The sequence below is a fragment of the Portunus trituberculatus genome, chromosome 27, assembly GCF_017591435.1.
Source record: "Portunus trituberculatus isolate SZX2019 chromosome 27, ASM1759143v1, whole genome shotgun sequence".
NCBI lineage: Eukaryota > Metazoa > Arthropoda > Malacostraca > Decapoda > Portunidae > Portunus > Portunus trituberculatus.
The window spans coordinates 17,504,902-17,527,401 of NC_059281.1; the positions used below are offsets into that span (position 1 = coordinate 17,504,902).

Genomic DNA, 22,500 nt, shown 5'->3' on the forward strand with positions numbered 1-22,500 from the left:
TCTCTCAAACGCCGCTTCCCTTTATCAGCCTCTCCACTCACTGCCTGTCACCGATATCCAATCCAGCGTGCATCCCTTGTCTCACCACCATCACCACCACCACCACTTCCTCTTGCCGCCATTCCTTGCCACCATTCTCGCGTTCCTCTCTCTGTCCTTCCCTCCAGTCACTAGTCTACGAGTTGACAAGAAAGGCAGAAAAGAAGTATTCAATGAAGAGATAAGGAAAATAGTATTACCTGCCTATGTTTATTTGTTTTCGTGCATTCATTTTTTGTATTTTTATATATACACTTGTTTATTTGTTTATTTTTGTGTAATCCTGCGCAATAACCAACTTCCAGGAAACCGTAGCAATTTGTCAGGAGAATATTTAAATTGCTCTCTTGCTTCTCTAATGCCTTCGTGATTTTTATTTTCTCTTTAGCTCTCTCTTGCCACTTTTTAGAGAGTTGGATTTTTCTTTTTTTTTTTAGAAAAGTAATGTACATTTCGAGAAGTGGAATCTGAAATTTTACAGAAGTGAAGTTTTTGTTTTTACAGAAGTGGAATTTAGATATTTGTAGAAGTATAATGTTCATTTTGTGAGAAGTGGTATTTATAATTTGGACGGTAAAAGTAGTTCTGTTTGATAAAATTAATGTAGTCACTGTCTCATTTAAGGCATTGTTTACGATGTTAGCCATTTGTATGTGATATCCTCTTATTTTCCTGTTTTGTATTTTTTTTTTTTTTTTGCCATAGATTTTTATTTTTTACGTATCAGAGAGAGACTGGCAAAAGAAAAAAAAAGCTTTTAATCCCGTCCCTTGTAAAAAAAAATAGAAAAAGAACTTATAAAAGCAAACCATTTTTCATATCTTCCTATTTTCCCGCATCCTTTCATTTTTCAGTTTCTTTCAGTTGCAAAGCTAACTACTTTTATAATAACCTTCCTGCCTATCTATGTGTTTTTACTTGTGTTTGTTTTGGTTCGTGAAGTTCGTCGATGTGGTTTCACCTGAGCAAATAAGTATTGGCTAACTGGAAGGATTGATTCTCTCTCTCTCTCTCTCTCTCTCTCTCTCTCTCTCTCTCTCTCTCTCTCTCTCTCTTGACTGAAAGAGGAAGTCAGAAAATACTATGGAAAAATTTTGTCGTAAAAGAATGATACGACTACTGGGAAAGCAAGTGTCAGTGAGTACAATGGAGGTGCAGCCAGAACCAATGCAGTGCGGCGTGAAGGCGAGAGTGAAGTAAACAGAACATTGAGGGACCGGAAGAGGCGACGGAACGACATGACACGTGGCGCACTGAAGCAATACTCAACATTTTTCCACCACAGAAGCTGAATAACAAAACTACAGCGCAGAGACGCGGTACAAGACACGCCTGCGATGTTTGGAAAATAACCGCTGCAGAGAATCCGTAAGCTGACGAGCCCAGACTCTCTTTTTCTATTTGTAAGACAGGCAGTGACAAAAGGTAACATAAAGAGTGAAAAATAGGTCCCGCTGAAGTGCTAATCCCAAAAAGAATGTTCAAAAGATCATCCGGAATTTGAGGATAAGTGTCTTGAAATTTCCTTCTTGAAATATTTCGTCTTTAGATAATTTAGTGCTACAGTAAGATGGTCTTTCATCTCAAGGAGAAAAGTGGCCATGTTTCCTTCACATGTGTACTTCCCGCGGGTCCTGCATGAATGTTCAACCTCTCTTCAAGGTCCTCGGAAGATCAAAAGAAGGCACTGGGATGACGTTCTCTATGACTTCGCAGGAGAAGGAAGACCGCAATCCGTCTGTTGCTTGAGAACTTCCTGAGGCGGTCGGCCAGGCGGAGACATAGACTTAGCCTTTGTTAGACTATAAAGAAGATGTGGTCTGGGAGAATGTGCTGACATTCCTGGGGATGATGGAGGAGAAAGAACCAGAATATTAGAAACTGGACCTGAGCGGAGATGAAAGCGATGATGGAAAAAAGAGGGAGAGTGATGATGGGCAGGAAACCTTTGATGACAGAAGATTAGATAATATCCAAAGCGTGATGTGTGAGAAAATGGATGAAAAAGAACAAGAAGTGTAAAACTAATAAGGCAAAGGAGGATGACAAATAGGAAACACATACACAAAATTATAAGGACACCCTCAAAACAAGAAAAACGCAAAAAAAAAAAAAAAGATGAATCATACTGCTTTATTAAGTGACGAAATCGAATGAAGGCGAGACAAGCGGTTTAAGACAAATTCATAGCCAGCCAGCCAGCAGACGTCCAGTGGCGTCGTAGTGTTGAGTGTAAAGTGTCACAACCTCCTATGAGCCGCAATTTTCACATGTTGGGCGGAGATGGCTCTCTTGCTTTCATATTTACACGTTGACTCAGCGAAATATAGATAGACACTGAAGAAATACAAGAGCTAAAACTCCAATTAGGCCCTTCGGTACTGGGACGCATTTTATCGTGAGATTTGGGTACGATTAGACGATTTTATTGACATGAGTAAGGATCTATGAGGTCAGAAGATTAATGGCAAGAGTCTTCACTGTTTTAATCCCAACATAAATACCTGAAGCTGTATAGATTCACCCAATAATAAGCAGAATAGATATGGAAATGCGTCATGGTACTGAAGGGATTAAAGAGAAATAATACGGCTACAGACATCAGAGAAAAAATTAAGAATCCAAAAACTGCATCAGGAAGTGTCGTTATAGAGGCGAGACTCCAGCAACACGGCAAATGGCAACGCACTGGCTAGACTTTAGCATCCACCCGATCTTGTGAATCGACGGCAACTGGTAGGACAGACGCGGGGCAACGACCTTCACCACCCACGTGCTTCCTTCGTTACTCTACGACGCATATTGTATTCTGACGCAGACTCTTGCTTATAAACGCTTTGCTCTCACATTATGGCTACTTTCCAAGGCTGTAGAGGTGGTTAGGTCGGTTCTCAAGAGTATTCCTCGGGTTAATAAAGTAAAAATCTTGTTAACTTGTCACCAGAAACGCATGAACACAATAAATAATCAGTGTAGCTTCAAGTAGACAATATTGGTGAAGATGTTGCGTAGGAGTGTTTCGAATATCATCCATAGAAAAAATATTTACTACATATGTTTCTGAGACATGCCTTTTGATTTTACACGTTCTTTTTGAAATTTTATTATAGGTATGTCGGAGGAATGTGTGGGCAGATACAGGCTTCTTATTTCAGTTTACCTCTTACATTTGAGACGTTAGGCTTAGAATATGTGTCAGTCTTCCCTGTGGGATATGAGAGAAGACTTTAAGGGTTCAAAGAGAAGTCTGTAAGCCGCATCTTTAGAAAGTATTTCCTTCTCAAAACAAGACAGAAAACTGAAGAAAGTTTTCTCTGCACATTACTCTCTTATTCAATTTTTCTAGGCTTTTATATTGTTTTCTATTTCACTATCCTTATTTGTTATTCCTTTTTCTCACGTCCTCCACCTCAGGCAAGAAAACCAAGTGTATGGTGAAGATATTCCTTTAGAGTAGCTTGCATGTGTGAGATTCCTAAACCTTCTCGTCTTGTTCGTTTATTCTGGGGAAAAATTGAATCTTGGCGTTTATTAACCATGTCACGTGCCACGCCAACTCTGCCCTCCGTCACCCACGCCAAGCCCTCTGTCTCTCATTGCATATGTAAAGAAATGATGAGATTACATTAAGAAAAAAAGTGTGTGTGTATGTGTGTGTGTGTGTGTGTGTGTGTGTGTGTGTGTGTGTGTGTGTGTGTGTGTGTGTGTGTGTGCACTCTTGCGACTTGTAAAGCAAGAAGGAAGTAAAATTAAAGATAGACAATAGGTTTGATATGACGTCACATCTTTATAACGCACTGAATGAAATACAGTATAAACGATCCCCGTTACGGCCTTCCTGCGTACGTGCTGGAAGTCCCGCCACCACCACCAGGGACGCGACGCACGGCTGCCTTCTTCACCGCCTTCGTACTGAGTCTCCACAACAGTTACGGTGTTCCTGCATTGCTCTGTTTCATTCCTATAGATCATTCCGTGTTCATTACTACCTGGTGTTCTTTATTTACTTCACTTCACCTCATCGTCGCTAGAGATAGTCTTCACCGAGAGTTAGGACACTGTATGTGTATAATATGATGTGGGTGGAATGTAGATGTGAGCCTGTAGAAAGTGTAGGGTGTGTTGTGATCTATATGGGTGCGTAATGGGCTAAATAAGGAGCTATGGTCTGTAGAAAGAATATTGAAAGTGTGATGTATGTGAGGTTGTCGTGAGGTGAAAGGATGAGCTGTGTGGACTGCATAGATCAACCATGAGCTATGTGTTTGAAGAAATTTAGCTCTGTTGGATCGCTGCGAGCTATTATGCGGGGACTGTGCGCTGCTAGAATAGGCTGTGAGGTGCTGGAGTGGGCCGTAATCTATGTGAGTTGTCTGTGATCTGTGTGTGAATGCGTATGTCGTCGGTTGAGTGGCTGGGTGGTTCTGATCTCTGAGTCTGCCTTTGGGTTGTGTGTCCGTGGCTTCCCTTGTGAGTCCAGCCACCATCCGAAGCTGCGGTGACCTTCAGTGAGCAGTGTGCAGGAAAGGACATGTTTGCACACACTCTCCTCCAGCCTCTTCCTTCTCTCTCTCTCTCTCTCTCTCTCTCTCTCTCTCTCTCTCTCTCTCTCTCTCTCTCTCTCTCTCTCTCTCTCTCTCTCTCAATCCCTTGCACGTCCAGCCCTTTCCTCAACATGTCGCTCTGCTCCCTTGCCTCCTCCTCCTCCTCCTCTTCTTCCTCCTCCTCCTCCTCCTCCTCCTCCTCCTCCTCCTCCTCCTCCTCCTCCTCCTCCTCCTCCTCCTCCTCTCTTCCTCCTCCCGCCTGTCCGTACCTTGCCATCCTTTATATTGTCGTCTGTCTTCTACAGTTAAGTGCTTCATGAATATTTCCAGTCACTCACTCGCAAATGAAGGACCTAAATTATGGAGCGCTTGCCAATTCTTTTTTTCTTCCCCTTTGTGTGTGTGTGTGTGTGTGTGTGTGTGTGTGTGTGTGTGTGTGTGTGTCTATCTGTGTGTGTGTGTGTGTGTGTGTGTGTGTGTGTGTGTGTGTGTACACATGTTATTTCCATTTGTTCTTTACACACACACACACACACACACACACACACACACACACACACACACACACACACACACACACAGAGAGAGAGAGAGAGAGAGAGAGAGAGAGAGGGAGAGAGAGAGAGAGTGTGTGTGTGCTCAAGGATTTATCTTCCATGTAAGCAGTAAAGCGACTCTCTCTCTCTCTCTCTCTCTCTCTCTCTCTCTCTCTCTCTCTCTCTCTCCGTTCATTAATGGTGGAAATACCAAAGCAACAATTACGGAGAAAGCAAGAAAAGAAAAACCTTGAAATCGGTTACTTCTTCCTCCTCCTCCTCCTCCTCCTCCTCTTCCTCCTCCTCCTCCTCCTCCTCCTCTTCTTTATCGTGTAATGTCGTTGCTTGCGTCATGACCTTGCCACGCCTCCCCTCCAGTGTGTTGACTTCGTGTGACCTTGTCTGTGTGTACGTGCGTGTGTGTGTGTGTGTGTGTGTGGTATTTACTTTAGTTGTTATTTTTTCTTTAGTTTCAGAGCCATCTCTCTCTCTCTCTCTCTCTCTCTCTCTCTCTCTCTCTCTCTCTCTCTCTCTCTCTCTCTCTCTCTCTCTCTCTCTCTCTCCACTAAAAGGGAAGCATACCTTATATGTATTCAAGTTTGCGACGTACATTGAGAGGTCAACAGACAGTGACTACCATTAAACTGCCTGCCACACACACACACACACACACACACACACACACACACACACACACACACACACAGCCGTGCATGCAGACAGACAAGCGCTTAACGGTGTCGGTGAGGCTGCGATACATGAGGTAGGTGTGTAGTTGCTCATTTTTGTTACCTTGAAGATTCTTTGCATTCATCTCTTTGCTCCTGAACGCTCTTCTCCCCTGTCACCACTGCCTGTAACGGACTCCTAAACGATTCGACGAATGTTCTTGGTGTTTGTTGTTCTATTGTTACTGAATTCTTGGTATGCTATAGCTAGAATGGCGAAGTTTCTTTTCAGCTCCCAAATAATATCATTACAGTCTGTGAAGAGTAAGAGTTTCAGCTTGAGGACGTTTAAAAATGTGGTTATTTCCATTGGCTATATCAGCGGCCTTGAGAACAAAGGCCAAATCAAGGACCTTATTTGTATACACTTCAGGTTTGCTTATGTACAACCTTTAAAGGCCACCGACTTGATAATGTTATATTTCAGGACTTTTTAGTAATAATGAAGAATTCTTCCTCCACTACACAGCGAATAATGAAAACCCAATAACTTTTTAATAGAGTTCATTGATCCTTTTACCAGAAATGAGTTAAAGTGTCGAAACCCTTGAGAATACAGCTCTTTCACCTCAGACTTCTATTTGGTCTTGTGCGTGAATAGCAGAGCAAGTGTGCGGTACAGACTGGTGTGCGGGATTCCACGTGCACAAATTAAATGCAACGACCTCACACCTCCGAGCCAGACAGCGCCACGAGTGACGCACGCTGTCTCCCACGTGTATGCGAGCCTTGGTTCCATGTTTCCTATTGTCTCGAGTGGTTTAGTGGATGACTGTTGATTTGCTGTACCACGATGCATCATTATTATCAGTACCATCCTTTTTTTTTTATCCGTTTGTTTCTCAATTTTGTCTTCCTTTCACAAGTTTTATCTTCCACTGCTACCTTTCTTCCTCTTTCCCACATGCCCCGGCAGTCACGTGTCTTTCCAACAAAGGGAGTCAGGCTTAAGGTTAAATATAAGTAGCAAGAAAGAGAATCTTGAATATGACAAAGGAATGTTCACAATGGGAAAGAATTCTTGAGCTTATGGAATTTCTTTTGTCTATCGGAATGAGCCTCTCTCTCTCTCTCTCTCTCTCTCTCTCTCTCTCTCTCTCTCTCTCTCTCTCTCTCTCTCGTCCCCTGCGTCCCCCTAGTGCCGCCAGGTGCTTAATTAGTGGCAGCAGGCAGGTATTAGGACCCCCAATTACGCGGTGTCCTTGAGGGCGAGGGAGAGAGTGAGAGGCCGAGGCAGTGAGGAGGTGAAGAGTGCACGACCCGGGTGTACGACCACGGCTACCTGGTGCTGCCGCCGCCGCTACGACCTCCGCGCTGTGTTGTGGTTATTTTATTGCTTCGAGGATTTGGGGTTTGTGGTGGTGGTGATAGTGGTAGTAGTAGATAGTAAGAGTATTAGTACCTCTCTCTCTCTCTCTCTCTCTCTCTCTCTCTCTCTCTCTCTCTCTCTCTCTCTCTCTCTCTCTCTGTTTTTGGTTACGGTAAATCAATCAATGCATCACTCAATTCCCCTCCTTCCCTTCGTGTTTTATTTTCCCTTCCTCTTCTTTTCCACCAGCACCCTCTGCAGCCCCAAGCCTCTCACTTCCCTTACCTTACTTTCCATATTGCTTCCCTGACTGATGGTTTTATTTCCCTACTAACGAGCCTCCCCTTATCCTGCCCGTCTTCTCATCACACACGTGCCGCTTATTACCTTCCTCCTCCTCCTCCTCCTCCTCCTCCTCCTCCTCCTCCTCCTCCTCCTCTTCCTCTTCTTCCTCCTCCTCCTCCTCCTCTTTCTCCTCCTCCTCCTCCTGCTTGCAAGCGGAAAGCCCTTGCAAATCCCTTTTACAACAATTAGTGTGTTTGTGTGTGTGTGTGTGTGTGTGTGTGTGTGTGTGTGTGTGTGTGTGTGTGTGTGTGTGTGTGTGTGTGTGTGTGTGTGTGTGTGTGTGTGTGTGTGTGTGTGTGTGTGTGTGTGCTTAGAGAGAGAGAGAGAGAGAGAGAGAGAGAGAGAGAGAGAGAGAGAGAGAGAGAGAGAGAGAGAGTATCATTTATCCTTGAACGAATCGCCTTAATTAACAAAAAAAATTAACGTTAGCAACAGCGGCAACAACAATATCAACAACAACAACAACAACAACAACAACAACAACAATAGCAACAACAACGTTAATATCACAGCGATGGTGGTGGTGGTGGAGGAGGTGGTGGTAGATATGAAGGGATGCTCTTCACTCCACCTCTCCACACAGACCACTCGCTTACCTGCTCCTGTGTTCCTTCATTGTTGGAGTGAGCGGCGCGGCGATGAAGTGTTGGGTGCGGATCTCTTGGGCCTCTCTCTCCTAATGGATGAGGAGCGGTAGACGTTTCCATCGAGGCGGCTGCTGGTGTTGCTGGTGGTGGTAGTGGCGGTGGTGGTGGTGGTGTTGCCTGGAGGCGGAAGTATCATGCAGCATCATTATCGTGCTGCTCTTCCTTGCACTGTTCCTGCTGCCGATTCAGTGTTCTGCCTTTTCCTGGGAGCGACCTAAGACTGCATGTCTGCTCACGTCTCTTTAACTTGCCTGTCTTGCTGTGACCTACTTGCTTACCACGGTCCTTTCTCCCTACCATAGTCCGCTTGTCCTGCCATGTCTTGTTTTTTTTATCATGACCTGACTATCCTGCTGTGTTGTATCCTTCTATTACTTCCTGTTTGTCCTACTACGCTCTGCCTTCCCTGCGCCATTCCAGACACACTTTCGCGAACGCATCACTCGGACTGCTGCTCGGACACAGTTGGCGATGCGTAGTGCGGCCATCGAAAGAGGTCAGTCAGGAGTAAATTTAGTTATGGGGTCATTCAGTTGTGTAAATTGTGCAGCAGCCAACTGCAGAGAGCCCGGGGTGAGTGGCGGGGGCGTCCCAATGATGTCCTTCCTCTGACTGACTGTCTCCAGGGGCTGTGCTGGGAGCGTCCTCAGGGTTAATTTCATTTGCACTTTAATCATGATGGTCTGTGTACTGTTACTAGGTTTTGAGCAACGTTTGGTGGTGTTGTTATGAACTCAAATATTTTTACTGCTGACTGAATAACTGCCATCCGCTGAACAGTTTACTTTTTCTGCTGGTGTTATACATTTTTGATAACCTTGGCACGAACTGTCACTGGCTTGACTTGGTTTTGTCACATTTTTTTCTTGTCTTCTCTAAAACGGTCAGATGTCAACGCATGCACACGTGATTATGCAAAAAGTGGCAAACAAGTTCATCGTGAATGTGTGTGTGTGTGTGTGTGTGTGTGTGTGTGTGTGTGTGTGTGTGTGTGTGTGTGTGTGTGTGTGTGTGTGTGTGTGTGTGTGTGTGTGTGTGTGTGTGTGTGTGTGTGTGTGTGTGTGTGTGTGTGTGTGTGTGTGTGTGTGTGTGTGTGTGTGTGTGTGTGTGTGTGTGTGTGTGTGTACGCGCCTGTCTGCCCGTTCGCGTAATAAGTCCAGCATATTCATCAATGCCTGCCGTACCACAGGCCAGAAGGAAGCCATCCTGCGTTGTCATACTGCATACAGTGATCTCAGTTAGTCGAGAAGACAGACGGTTAAGATAGACGCCGTTAATAACTCTTACGTATATGTTTTTTTCTTTTTACCTTTTTTGTCATATCCCTCAAGCACCACAACGATCTATACTTTTGTTTCTTGACGTCAAAATGCCCAGAGTTCAAGTGTCACCCAGTACGTCGCCAGTAACGGGTAGAAATGACCAAAATACATGAGGATCTCAGAATTGTGCACATTTTTCCCATGTATGATGCGAAATTAAGACAGAGTATTTATTACACAGAGGCACCACACACTACACAAGCGTACATCATCCTCGAACCACGCTCAAAGTTCTGCATTTTAAACAAGCTACGCACCACTGCCGCATTCCACCATTGTTCAAGTTAATCCAGACAGTAATGGCTTTCCTGTATGCCTACCTTGTGTCGCCGCTCCTTCCTTACGCTGTTATTCCTGCCTGTGGTATTTGGGACATGTAGTAACGTGTTTCTCCATTCACCACTTGCATGTCTTCACGTATCTTTCCACATACTTACCTAGATCATCAGTAACCCCTCTTCTCTTTCTCTTCCTCCTCGTTAGACAGGGTTTAAAACTGCATGGCCTTTTTATGTCATTATTATTTATTCTTTCTTAATCTCCTGAGAGTATTTTATTACATTATTATAATTGTTCTTTGGAATTTTAACCATTTGTTTTGATGCGTCATGTGACCTTATTGTTGCAGCTCCAAGCATTACTCTAACGGTGAATCAATCTTCCTCCTCCTCTCCTCCTCCTCCTCCTCCTCCTCCTCCTCCTCCTCCTCCTCCTCCTCCTCCTCCTCCTCCTCCTCCTCCTCCTCCTTCTCTTCCTCCTCCTTCCTTCTCCTCCTCCCCCTTCTCATCCTCCTTCTCCTTCTCCTCTTCCTCAGCAGCAGACATCATAAATATTCCACCGCAATCCCGGCTCACTTCCATCACTCAGGAGTTGACCGGCGTGCGGCCTGCTTTCATTGCCTCGTGGGGAGCTTTGAGTCATGCCGTGTGCTTGTCTGCGTTTTCTCTCCCCCTGCAATCCAGCCACTCAAAGAGAAAGTTGCCGGGGAACCTCCACAACTTTATGAAGCAAAATATAAATGTTATCCACCGTTTGTTATAGAATATGTGTTCCTGGGATGGTTTCATGGGCGTATATACTTAATGAAAACCTTCCGCCAGGTAAATTATACCAAGCATCCACACGACCCAATAAATGCGATTTAGGATTTTGCTTTTGCCTGGAGGTTGGATGGTGTGTGGGTGAATGAGTAAGCGGGGTAGAGTGAATTGATTGTCAAGTGAAGGTGGTTTTGATATCGCAGCAACTGTCATTCAACACTGACAAGGCAAATGCAAAGACGGGACAACATGGAATAACTCTCGCTAACAATCCTACCTCCCAACTCTCTTCCACTTGTTAAAACTCATTAGGTTTCTAGTTGCGCCACATCTTTCCCGCCTGCCTTGTGCCCAGCTACGAGCGGCGGCCCAGGAATGCAAGGCAACACCGAAGCTTTACCGCATCTCCCCGCCTGGCTAACGGGCTGCGGCGCTCATGACGTACGCACCCTTGTAAAACACAGATTAAAACCTGAACCTGAATACTCGCGCTGAGAATGACAAGAAGGAAGGGTGGCAGATAAACCTTACTTTCTCAGCAATAGTCAGTTTCGATATCTTCAGGAGGTGTCTTTTGTAACTCAATGGGTCCTTTGCAGTCTCATGATTTTCTTGTCTTTTTATTTATCTATTTTTTTCATTGTTTACACTAATAAATTTTATCCTTCTGACAGATTGAACTCATCATTACATCGGAAAGTATCAGGACGTTTTTTTTTTTTTTTTTGTTTTATTTATACAATGTGGACTTTTCACGGGAATTAATGGGCTAAAGGGGATACCTGGGAGCCAAACTAATATTCTTCTCTTTCTCTTAACTGACCTATTTTCTTTTACATATTTTAAGAGGCAGCAAGCGGATCTTTGGCTTTTGGCAGGAATTTCTAGTGGGTCGCCACTCAACTTTTCGTGCAGAAAATAAATATATAGATTAAACTGCCAGAAACTTTGGCGTGCCTTCATCTTGGGAGAAACATCCCATTTTTGCACAACTTACCTTGCCCCGCACATGCAAGATGGCGACTAAGAAACAACTCGAAAACAAACAAAACAAAACGACAACAAAAATGTACCCGACTAGAAATTACTTCCTGTTTCGGGAAAGGAATAGTTCTTAAGAGAAGGATTCGTAACCCTCCACCTCGCCCCTTACAGTCGCCTTTACGACACAAGGGAACGAGTGGGAGATGTAATAAAGATAAAATGATAACAAATTCTACAAGTAAGTGTTGTAAGCAGGAGGAAGCCCAGACCGTTCCCTCCCTCCCCTCCCTCACTTTCCCTCCCACTCTGTCAACTCTCCTCCCACCCTTCCTCTCATCCTTCTCCCCTCTCTCCCACCTCTCTGCGGCTTCCTCAGGCTGTCCTCCACGAGGCTCTGGTGTTCCATTTTTTACGAGCGGACCACAGATGAGGAAACGGAAGATTTGCCAGCGTAATGTTATTTTTGTGAGGAGGATAAATATATTATGGAGCTTCGTTGCATCGCCAGAAAAGTGTTGGTCATGCGCACCCGCTTTTTGACCGTGGTGCATTTTTACCTTGTGCTTTTGTACGTGCAGTAACTTCCTCCGCTTTTTCTTTGGCACAGAGAGAAAGTTATATTATTTTGATGCGTGAAGGAGGCCGGCTAAGGGCACAGGGAAAAGGGAACAACTGTCCACTAACTTATCGCTACCAAAAAAATGTTAAACAGCGAAGAAAATCCAAAGCAAAGGTCAATTTAGTTTCGAAATTCTTCAAATATAACTTGAAATTATCAAAACAGCTTTGAGCCTCAACACACACACACACACACACACACACACACACACACACACACACACACAAGTAAGGAGGACATAAAACTTTCCTATTAAAATTACCTTTCATTAGTTTTATCACCTTGTTTCTTTTCTGCAGTGAGCTGAGAAGGAAAAGAACGAAGAGACAAAGGAGTTAATGAAAACTGTGTGTGTTTGTGTGTGTGTGTGTGTGTGTGTGTGTGTGTGTGTGTGTGTGTGTGTGTGTGTGTGTGTGTGTGTGTGTGTGTTTTTATTTCACATCATACTTACATCTTCTTCACTCTCTATGTGTACTGTGGTCACTTCCTATGGACTCAATATTCATTTCTAGTTCATTTTTCCTTCCTAATTACTGTCTTCCAATAAACTTCTCTCCATTTCCTTCACACTTTATTTATTCTCACTTTTTAACTTTTCCTTCCATGTTTTCCTCTTCTTTTATCCTCTTCGTTTTCGTTGTTGCATTTTCCTCCTCCTCCTCCTCCTCCTCCTCCTCCTCCTCCTCCTCCTCCTCCTGTTCCTGTTCGTTCTCCTTCTCTTCTTTTCTTCCTCCACTCACACGCTACAAGATCATTCAGTAAATGACACAAAGTGGCTTCCAAAATTTTCTTTCCATCTTTTCATCTTTCCTTTTTTTTATTACGACAAAACGAAATCAGAAAGGGAGATGGATTGAAGGAAAATAAAATAGGGGTAAAAGAGAAGAAGGAACGAATAGAGAAGAGAAGGACAAAAACCCATTAAACCGTGTGATGTTCCTTCTCCTTCATAACAAGGGAAGTTATCCGTGCCGAGCGCCAGGAGCCTCATCAGTTGACTAAGTTAGAACACGTGTTGGAGGAAAAACAATGTGTGCGTTGAGTCAGACCGGTTGGTGTGTATAACAGTGTTTCTTCTGTTTTTTGTTGTTTTTGCGGTGGTGGTGGTTGTGGTGGTGGTGGTGGTGGTGGGTGGGTGTGCGTTTTTCTTGTGTGGGTGTGTGCCCGAGTGCGTTTGTTTATTTGTTTATCCCACTCAACTCTCTCTCTCTCTCTCTCTCTCTCTCTCTCTCTCTCTCTCTCTCTCTCTCTCTCTCTCTCTCTCTCTCTCTCTGGAACTCACTCACCATGACCTAAGGGATAAGTTGCCGAGGGAAAAAATTAGGAGACGACTTCGATCAGTCCTACCTGCCTCTGTTGCGCGGGGTCGACTAATGTTACCTGCTTAAAATCCACACAGGGAAGCAAGCAGGTGTGTAGTGGGAAAGTAGGCATGGATTGAAGCTCTCAGGAAATGGGTAAGGACGTTTAACCCCTTCAGTACTGGAACACATTTTTACCTTGAGATTTGTGTACGATTAGACCATTTTATTGACATTTGGAAGGGTCTATGGAGGATGAAGATTAATGACCACCACAGTCTTCACTATTTCAATCCCCCACTTGAGTTTCTAAAGCTGTATAAAATCGACAAATAGTAAGCAGAATGAATATGGAAACGCGTCATGGTACTGAAGGGGTTAAGAGTGATGGAGAGTTTTACGTGAAAGGAAATGGATGGATGAGAAAAAAGGAATAACTAACGTAGATCTTATTATTGTAGTTATTTTGAGTCAGAGAAGAAAAGTTTGATTCTGGAGAAAAAATTAGATTATTTTATTTTTCTTTTATGCGTTCAAATTTCCGCTCATGTCGTTCTCTTTCTCAACTCTTTAATTTCTCCTCTTCCTTTCTTTCTTCTCCTCCTCTTCTTCTTTTGCAACTTTACCATCAAAGAGAAGGAAAGGAAGCAAGTAAAATCAAAAGGAAACGTAAGAAGAGCATTGGAAGAAGGACAAAAAAAAAGGAAAGAAGATGAAAGGAAAACGAAAAAAAGAAGCAGGAAGAAGAAGTGAAAGAAGAAGAAAAGAAGGGAGAAAGTTAAATGGACGAGGGAAGGACAAACCGAAAAAGCATACCGTTATTACGAAAGGCAAAGAGAGAGAGAGAGAGAGAGAGAGAGAGAGAGAGAGAGAGAGAGAGAGAGAGAGAGGAAGGAGGCGGTAATAGGTAATACATACTACGTGGTGAGAACTCAATAAGGTGCCTGTGAACTCAGTAAATTAACATTAGCGGCCGCACCTTGGTGGATGCTAAGCTAATTACACGAGAGAGAGAGAGAGAGAGAGAGAGAGAGAGAGAGAGAGAGAGAGAGAGAGAGAGAGAGAGAGAGTAAATCCAAACCAGACCAAGTAGGCAAATAGTAAGAGTGAGGGAGGGAGGAAGGGACGAAGAGAGAGAGAAAAAAAATCGGAAGTGTCTAGAGGGAAGGAGAAGAGGAGGATGAGGGGATAGGAGGAGGAGGAGGAGGAGGAGGAGGAGGAGGAGGCCGTAGTGAGCAACTGGCAGGAGGGTAAAAACGGTAGGAAGTAAGTTGGGCACGGGAGGGAGGAGGTGAGGAGGCAGGGGCGTGGAGGGAGAGTGGCTGGGCAGGAGCAAGGTCAGCCAGACAGCAGCACCCCGGCTCACGGCCACGGCGGGGCGGGCTGGGGCTGCTGAGGTAGGACGCGTCTCAGGCCCCTCACTCAGTGTCTAGCAGCCCTCATAGTCGCACTCTCGACTCGGAGCGCAGGTGAGTACTCTGCCCCTAACGCCTGCGACCATGTGATTCGTTGACTTCCTTGGCTTTCTTCCCTCGCCGCGCCGCAGAGACGTGGAGACTTGGATTGGCGAGCCGAGTGTTTTGTCTCTATTGTGTTGTGTTCCGGTGTCGCCTCGCTGTGTCCCGTGTTGCGTGTGTGCCAGTGTTGTGCTGTGCTGTGCTGTGTTGTGTTTTATTCCTGTGTTTTTTATAGTTTTTGTTCTGTGTTTATTATTTTTCGCGTTATCCATGTTTGAAATAGTTAGAGGAAGTGTGTGTGTGTGTGTGTGTGTGTGTGTGTGTGTGTGTGTGTGTGTGTGTGTGTGTGTGTGTGTTTCAATAACCCAGTAACAGTAACGTAACACCTTTGGAGAAATAATGTACACGTGCTATGTCGCTGCACGTGGAGGGATGGAGGGAGACGCTTCGGAATACCTGAAGAGATATTAGTGTGGGTGACGTCAACTTAGGCTGGCCAGGGAGGGAAGGAAGGCGGGAAGGAAGGAGGCCCAGGACAGAGGGAGACCGGGGCTGTGTGGCTGAAACTGGCGCCAGAAAAGGACGGAAGATAAGAGATAATAATGGACGGACTCGTTAAGAAGGTCATATGATTAAGCTAGGTCTTCGATGGTGAGCCGGGCAGCATTTGGCACCAAGGTCACGTGGATTAGAGTCACCAAGTCTCCGTTATGTCACCGGTGATTGGAGTTACGTAATCTTTAAGCCAGTGATTAAAGTGGAGGATATGCCAACTCACCATCACCACACCCATACATCACCATACATCATCTTCAGCATCACCACACTAGCAACCATACACCATCAACATTACCATCACAGTATTTCTAACATCAACAACTCACTACAAGATTAACTCCATCGAGAAATTACAGCAACAAATCACTGCCTCACCACCATCACCACCACCGTAACACCAAGAGCAGTAAGAGCATCAGCAACAGCATCATACCACCACGGTCACTGCCACCACCACCATCACCACCACCACCACTTTAATGTTTTCTCCATCATCACCATTCCGCTCTATCCACCACCACCATCATGTTTTAATCATCAACACCACCACCACCACCTCCACCACCACTGTTAATCCATTCCCTTTTCTCCACGCCACGACCCATGACCCATTACTCTCACCACACTCACACCCTCCACCACCATCACCACCACCACCTGAGGCGCCACCCACCAGGAACTAACTTCACATTCTCTTCCTGTTCCTTTATCACCTTCAGGAGCTTGTTATGGAAATCTTATGCATTTCACTCTGTCATTTTCGCCTCACCTTTAACGTCTACCGCCTCGCCATTGTTTACCTACGTGTTGTTGTTTTTTTATGATGTTTTCTATGTGGGTTTTCTCTTTCATGTGTGTTCAGTGATGCAAAGGGAGGAGAGGATCTTGAAACCGGCACAGATAGAAAACGGCTTCTGTGTGTGTGTGTGTGTGTGTGTGTGTGTGTAGTGTGTAAGTGTGTACGTATTTTGAACAAGGTCTTGGCATATTCTAGTTCGTCTTCTATTACTCACAATTGGAACATAAAAGCGAGTCTGTTCTGTGCGCTGTTTTTGCCCAGTTATTGTTATTGTTGCTTTTTCGTTTTGTTGCACTTGTTTTCTTTCATCTGGCGTGTCGCAAGGCAGAGCGCTGGAGACACCTGTGTTTGCGTGTCAACTCTTTTGTCGTATCTTGCTAAATAGTATCGGAGCATAGCATTGTATCGCCCGGTGGTGACATTGGGTGTGTCCCGTTGTGCCTTGCGTAAAGCTATTCTTCCCAGCATCCCTCCTCCTCCCATTCCACCTATTCACCCCTCGTCCCTCTTGCCCTCATTTTGCATCACACAAAAATATCGTATAGACGTCATTTATTGTCTCCGTTTGTGCGTTGGAGTGAAAAACAAAGAAAAAGATCAGATTATGAGGACGTGAGGGTCGTGTTTAGATAGATTAGCATATCAACAAGTATATAAACGTAATTACATCCACTTATCATCATATCGTGGAAGTTAGTGTACTCCATGTTATAAGAATAATACGATTGGAACACTTTGTTTGATATTTGAATCATAATTGAGCTAGTGAGAGCTAGAAATGTGACTGTGTATAGGTGGATGCGTGGTACTTATGAGGCGGATGGCATGAGTGAGCTGGGCAGAGGGAGGATATTGGGTACAAATTACGTGTTCTTTCATGAATGCCTTGACATAAAAGTCTCTCTCTCTCTCTCTCTCTCTCTCTCTCTCTCTCTCTCTCTCTCTCTCTCTCTCTCTCTCTCTCTCTCTCTCTCTCTCTCTCTATGTCCTCATTTCAGTTCATTAATTTCGTTCTGATCAGAGAGAGAGAGAGAGAGAGAGAGAGAGAGAGAGAGAGAGAGAGAGAGAGACAGAAATCAGACAAGAAATTCAATAGGGAAACAATGACCGGTGACAGAGACGGATGATGAAAGAGGTAGGAAAAAGAAAGAGAGTGAGAAGAGACAGAGTGAGAGGAGAAAACGTGCGTACCCAACCTGTCCTCTTCCTCATCCTCCTCTACCCTCTCTTCCTCCTCTTCCTCCTCCATTTCCTTCTCGCTAAGGGGACTCAAAATTAGGCACCACAAGGCCACAGATGTTTCTCGGCAGTAAGACTCAAACTCTTCGTTCAAACTCCAAGGAGGAAAGAAGAATTAAAAAGTTAAGGATATTAGGATGAGGAAAGAGAAGAAGAAGACTCAGCCGAGGGTTAAGATAATTACAGTGAAGACAAATAGTGATGAAGACGAAGGAGAAAGCTACTTAACGCTCAAGAATAATAATTACAACGTGGGAAAATGTGTAGAAAAAGTGTAAGAAAGGAGAGAAAAAAAAGTTAAACAGATGTCAAGAATTACAAACAGATACTGAAAATTGTCTTAGAAAAATGTGAAGCTTCTTAATGGTGTTTGCAGTTACTAAAGCAAAGAAAAAAATCAAAGAAAGATATAATTGTGTGAAATATAATTGGTAGATTTAAACAAAGAAACTGAGCAAGGATCAAGAATATAAAGAAAAATAATGAGAAAATATTGACTTGTAACTTATATTTACAATTATTTGGGAGAGAGAAAAAAAAGTCGTGTGAAAATCAATTGATAGACTGTGAGAGGAGACAACGCACAGGAACACAAAGGAAGAACAAACAGCACTTGACCTGGTGATGCCTACAGTGCTGCTTGTCATAGAATATTGTGACGCATGGTGATTAATGGTGGAAAGTAAATAGTGGGAGGAACGGCAAAGGAAGGAAGGAAGGAAGGAGGAAAGGTAGGGAGAAAAGGTCAAAGTCTCGTGAACTCGTAAATCAAGTTCATCTTAAGTCCCTGAAGAAAACGGAAATGTCAGAGATAGTTAAAGAAAAAAGTTGATGCAAAGAGAGAGAGAGAGAGAGAGAGAGAGTTATGCCTACTTTGCCTCGTTATACAAGTTTAATTCCACTGATTGCTACCTAACGTACTACATTTGTTGTTTCTTCTGCTCTTTTGGTGGTGGTGGTGGTGGTGGTGGTGGTGGTGGTGGTGTGTACGTGAAGAGCAGATGTGCCTTTTTTGCCGCTAATGGATGCACACTGTGAGGGTGTTTGTGTTGCATGCCTGCTTGAAAATTCTCTTCCTCTTCCTCGTCCCCATCCTATTCCTTCTGCTCTTCCCTTCTTATTTTTCCCTTACCCCCTTATTGCTTGCTTTTTCTTCTTCTTACTATCATTTTTTCCTTCTTCCCTCTTCTCCTTTTCCTCCTCGTCTTCCCTCTCTTCCTCCTCCTCCTCTTCCTCTTCTTCCTCCTCCTCCATCTTGTTTTCTTTTTTTCTGCTAATAGAACCACAACTACCACTAATGATAATAATAATAATAATAATAATAATAATAATAATAATAATAATAATAATGATGATGATAATAATAATAATAGATCATTTGTTTGTCACTGTATCTCAAGTACATTCCTGTTATTACCTCCTCTTCTTCTTCCTTCTCCTTCTCCTCTTCCTATCTTTTTTCCCCTGATCCCAGAGGCTTAATGACCTAAAGAGGCACAAACAAATGGAAAAATAAAACCAAGGCCTCTGACACACCCACCCTCCTCCTCCACCACTCTCTCTCTCTCTCTCTCCACCTCCTCCTCCACTTCCTCCACCTCCGCCACACCCAACTTTCAGCCTCACCTCCGGGACACAACCGGTTCACTGGTGCCCATGAACTCCGCCACCACCACTACCATCATTACCACCACTACCACCACTACCACCACTACCAAACCCTATTACTACTACCACGACTACCACCACTATCACCGCCACCACCACTACCACCGCCACAAGCACCCTACGGACTGTCCACGCCCGCCGCACTCTTGAACCTACCAGGATGCAAGCACACCTACCTGGGATTCATCCGGGACATGACATTGAATACTTAACACCTTTTGCTCGTACCCAAGTTTATTTAGTCACCTGCACACCCTTCCCCGCTCACCTGAACACTTTCATATCCCACCATCCCCGGTTCCCAAGGCTTGAAGGACCAGTGTTATTGTGGTTCTCATGGTGACTCTCAAGGAACCGTTCTTTAATAACACGAAAAGCACGAAAAACAAGTCGGGTTGCTGTGAGTCATCGGAGTCCCGTCATCGTCGCCTTCACCACTAAAGACCGCGAGATTCTGACGGTTTTCTCCCCTTGTCGTTGTTCCTACCTTTGATATTTCCTGAGTATAACCTTCCTGTGTGTATGTGTGTGTGTGTGTGTGTGTGTGTGTGTGTGTGTGTGTGTGTGTGTGTGTGTGTGTGTGTGTGTGTGTAGCTATTCCGCTTCCTCCTCGTTTGAATAGATAGATGGATTCTTGCTCTTTCGTTCTCCTGTCTTTTCGCAGTAACGCCTCGCCAAATCTTAGACCGTGGCGGGTCTTCCAGATAAGCCTGCGGAAGACTGACTGATGGTGGTGGTGGTGGTGGTGGTGGTGGTGGTGGTGGTGGTGATGGTGGTGACGGTTGGTAATGGATGGGGTTCATTGTTTGATTTTTGGTGATTCATATCCACACCACCACTTTTTCCTCCTCCTCCTTTTCCTTCTCCTTCTCCTTCTCTTTCTCTTTCTCTTTCTCCTTCTTCTCCTTCTCCTTCTCCTTCTCCTTCTCCTCCTCCTCCTCCTCCTCCTCCTCCTCCTCCTCCTCCTCCTCCTCCTCCTCCTCCTCCTCCTCCTCCTCGCCCCACCCTTCACGCCCCCGCTTTCCCTGCCCTTGCCTGCCTCACCCTTCTCTTCCCTCCCCACCTGTTCCTCGCTCACATCTGCCCCTCTCTGCCACGCCTACTTCCGTCTGCCTTCTTACCTCTCTCTCTCTCTCTCTCTCTCTCTCTCTCTCTCTCTCTCTCTCTCTCTCTCTCTCTCTCTCTCTCTCTCTCTCTCTCTCTCTCTCTCTCTCTCTCTCTCTCTCTCTCTCTCTCTCTCTCTCTCTCTCTCTCTCTGTTCCTGCTCTCTATTTCCATTACTCATTGTATCCTCCAAATCTAATTCTCCTCCTCCTCCTCCTCCTGGCGACAACTTCCCCTGTTCTTCTTCGCCCCAGCCCATCCCTTCCGTAACTTCAGATCCAGTTTCACCATCTACAAAACCTCCTTCTCCTCCTCCTCCTCCTCCTCCTCCTCCTCCTCCTCCTTCCGTGTACCCACATCCTTCCCTATCCTTATCGTGCCCTATTTATCCTTCAGTCGCTCCTTCTCTTCCTATATCACCCACCAACCCATCCTCTGCCCCGCCCTTCACTTCCTACTCCTAAAATGCCACACCCCATACCCTGTACCTCCTCCCTCACTCACCTGCCGCCCCTCACCTACCACTACAACCATGCATTACGTCTTCCCATCACTAGTACCACCCTCGCATTACTAATATCCTCCCGTGACCGTCAGCACGTCCCATGATCCTTGACATTTGAAGCCAGCCCGGGACTCGCCGCTGCAAACATTCACAGAAAAAGATGTAACCTTCAGCGCGCTACAGTAAGGACCTCGCCGGACGCCGCACCGCCCGCCCCGCCGCTTCCTGATCCGCCGACTCTGTGGCTTGGGATTGCTGTGTGGAAAAGGACAAGATATAGGGTAGATTATGAGGAGAGGTAGAAGAATGGAAGTATGGTTGAGGGTAAAGCAGATGTATGAGAGTAGATTGTGAGAATAGATAGGTAGATAGATAGGTGGATGGAAACATAGACTAAATGATTAATGGATAGAATGTTACATTGATAAGTATATTGGTACATAGTTACATGAATTTATAGATATTTCATTAACGGAGTAACAAATGTATTAATAGAAATCTGTATTGATAGATATATCAATCTATGTTAGTAGATTTTTACAAGCATGCTTAAAGCTTGTAAGAATCATAAACATCACGTCAAGCAACAAAACCATGAGATTTATGGCCTAGTGAAAGTCAGTCTCTTTCAACACTCAAACTACAAATTTTTTACAAGCACAAATCAAATTGTGAGAACATTCTTCAAGACGTTGAAATTTACGAGGAAAATCATCAGAACATTGAACGATATTTAAAAGAATCATTTGGACACGGAGGTTGGAGACCAGCAGGTAGATAACACCAAAGATTAGACCACTGAGATGCATCACAAATGTAAGCAGAATATTGGAAATTATTGAAGCAAATCATTAAGACATGAAGATTTATTAGGAGAATCAGAGGACACGGCGCCTTGAGGTTAACATGTAGATAGCAAAAATGGATACGTGGATGTAACAATGACCAATGAAATCAGGATTCAAAGAGAACAGGTTTCTTTCCATTAATGTTAAGGACTTGGATCAAGGACTAGGAAACACAAGAGAAAGAATTTTGTCCTCTTCCTCCTCCTCCTCCTCCTTCTCCTTCTCCTCCTCCTCCTCCTCCTCCTCCTCCTCCTCCTCCTCCTCCTCCTCCTCCTCCTCCTCACTCCCTTCTCTTCCTCCTCACTCCCTTCTCCTTTTGGTAAACCGGTACTCAGCCGAAGATAAACGTAGCTGAGCATTTTATCTTTTATTGCGCTGTAAATATTTTTGAGCGGCCATCAAGCGCAGGTTTTCGAGTAAATTCAGACGGTAAGAGCATTTAAAGGATTAAAAAAGCAAGCGGGAGCCAATTCGCAATCACATTCTCTTTATCTCAACCAGCCTCTCTTCCTCTCCCCCGCCCCTCTCTCTCTCTCTCCTCTCCTTATGCCTTAATCTAATCTTCATCTCCGCTGTCATGGCCTGGAATATTTATACTCTATCCTCTTATCTTTTATTCTTCCCCAGCGTGCTACTTTCTCACTTACTTTCCTCACCTGACACTGACCGCCCTCGTCTCGGTGATGTGCCGCTTCACAGGTGCATTTTTTTTTATTCCTTTAAAATTTTTGTCACTTTTTTTCCTCGTGTCAACATCTGTCGCTTCATGTTTGCACTGCTTTCATTTTGCTTCTGTTGTTTTGTTAGTGTAAAGAAGTCAGAGAGAGAGAGAGAGAGAGAGAGAGAGAGAGAGAGAGAGAGAGAGAGAGAGAGAGAGAGAGAAGAGTTAACATGAGGAACTTTGGCAC

General features: G+C 44.6%; 1 protein-coding gene across 4 annotated transcripts in view; it reads left to right on the plus strand.

Annotated features, from left to right (window-relative positions):
* Positions 1-14,746: 14,746 nt before the first annotated feature.
* LOC123509535 overlaps positions 14,747-22,500 on the plus strand; it is a 51,103-nt gene continuing 43,349 nt past the window's right edge. For all 4 annotated transcript variants that reach the window (XM_045263895.1, XM_045263897.1, XM_045263898.1 and 1 more), the window contains exon 1: positions 14,747-14,883. The gene's annotated coding sequence lies outside the window, so the exon portion shown is untranslated. The remainder of the gene's footprint in view (positions 14,884-22,500) is intronic.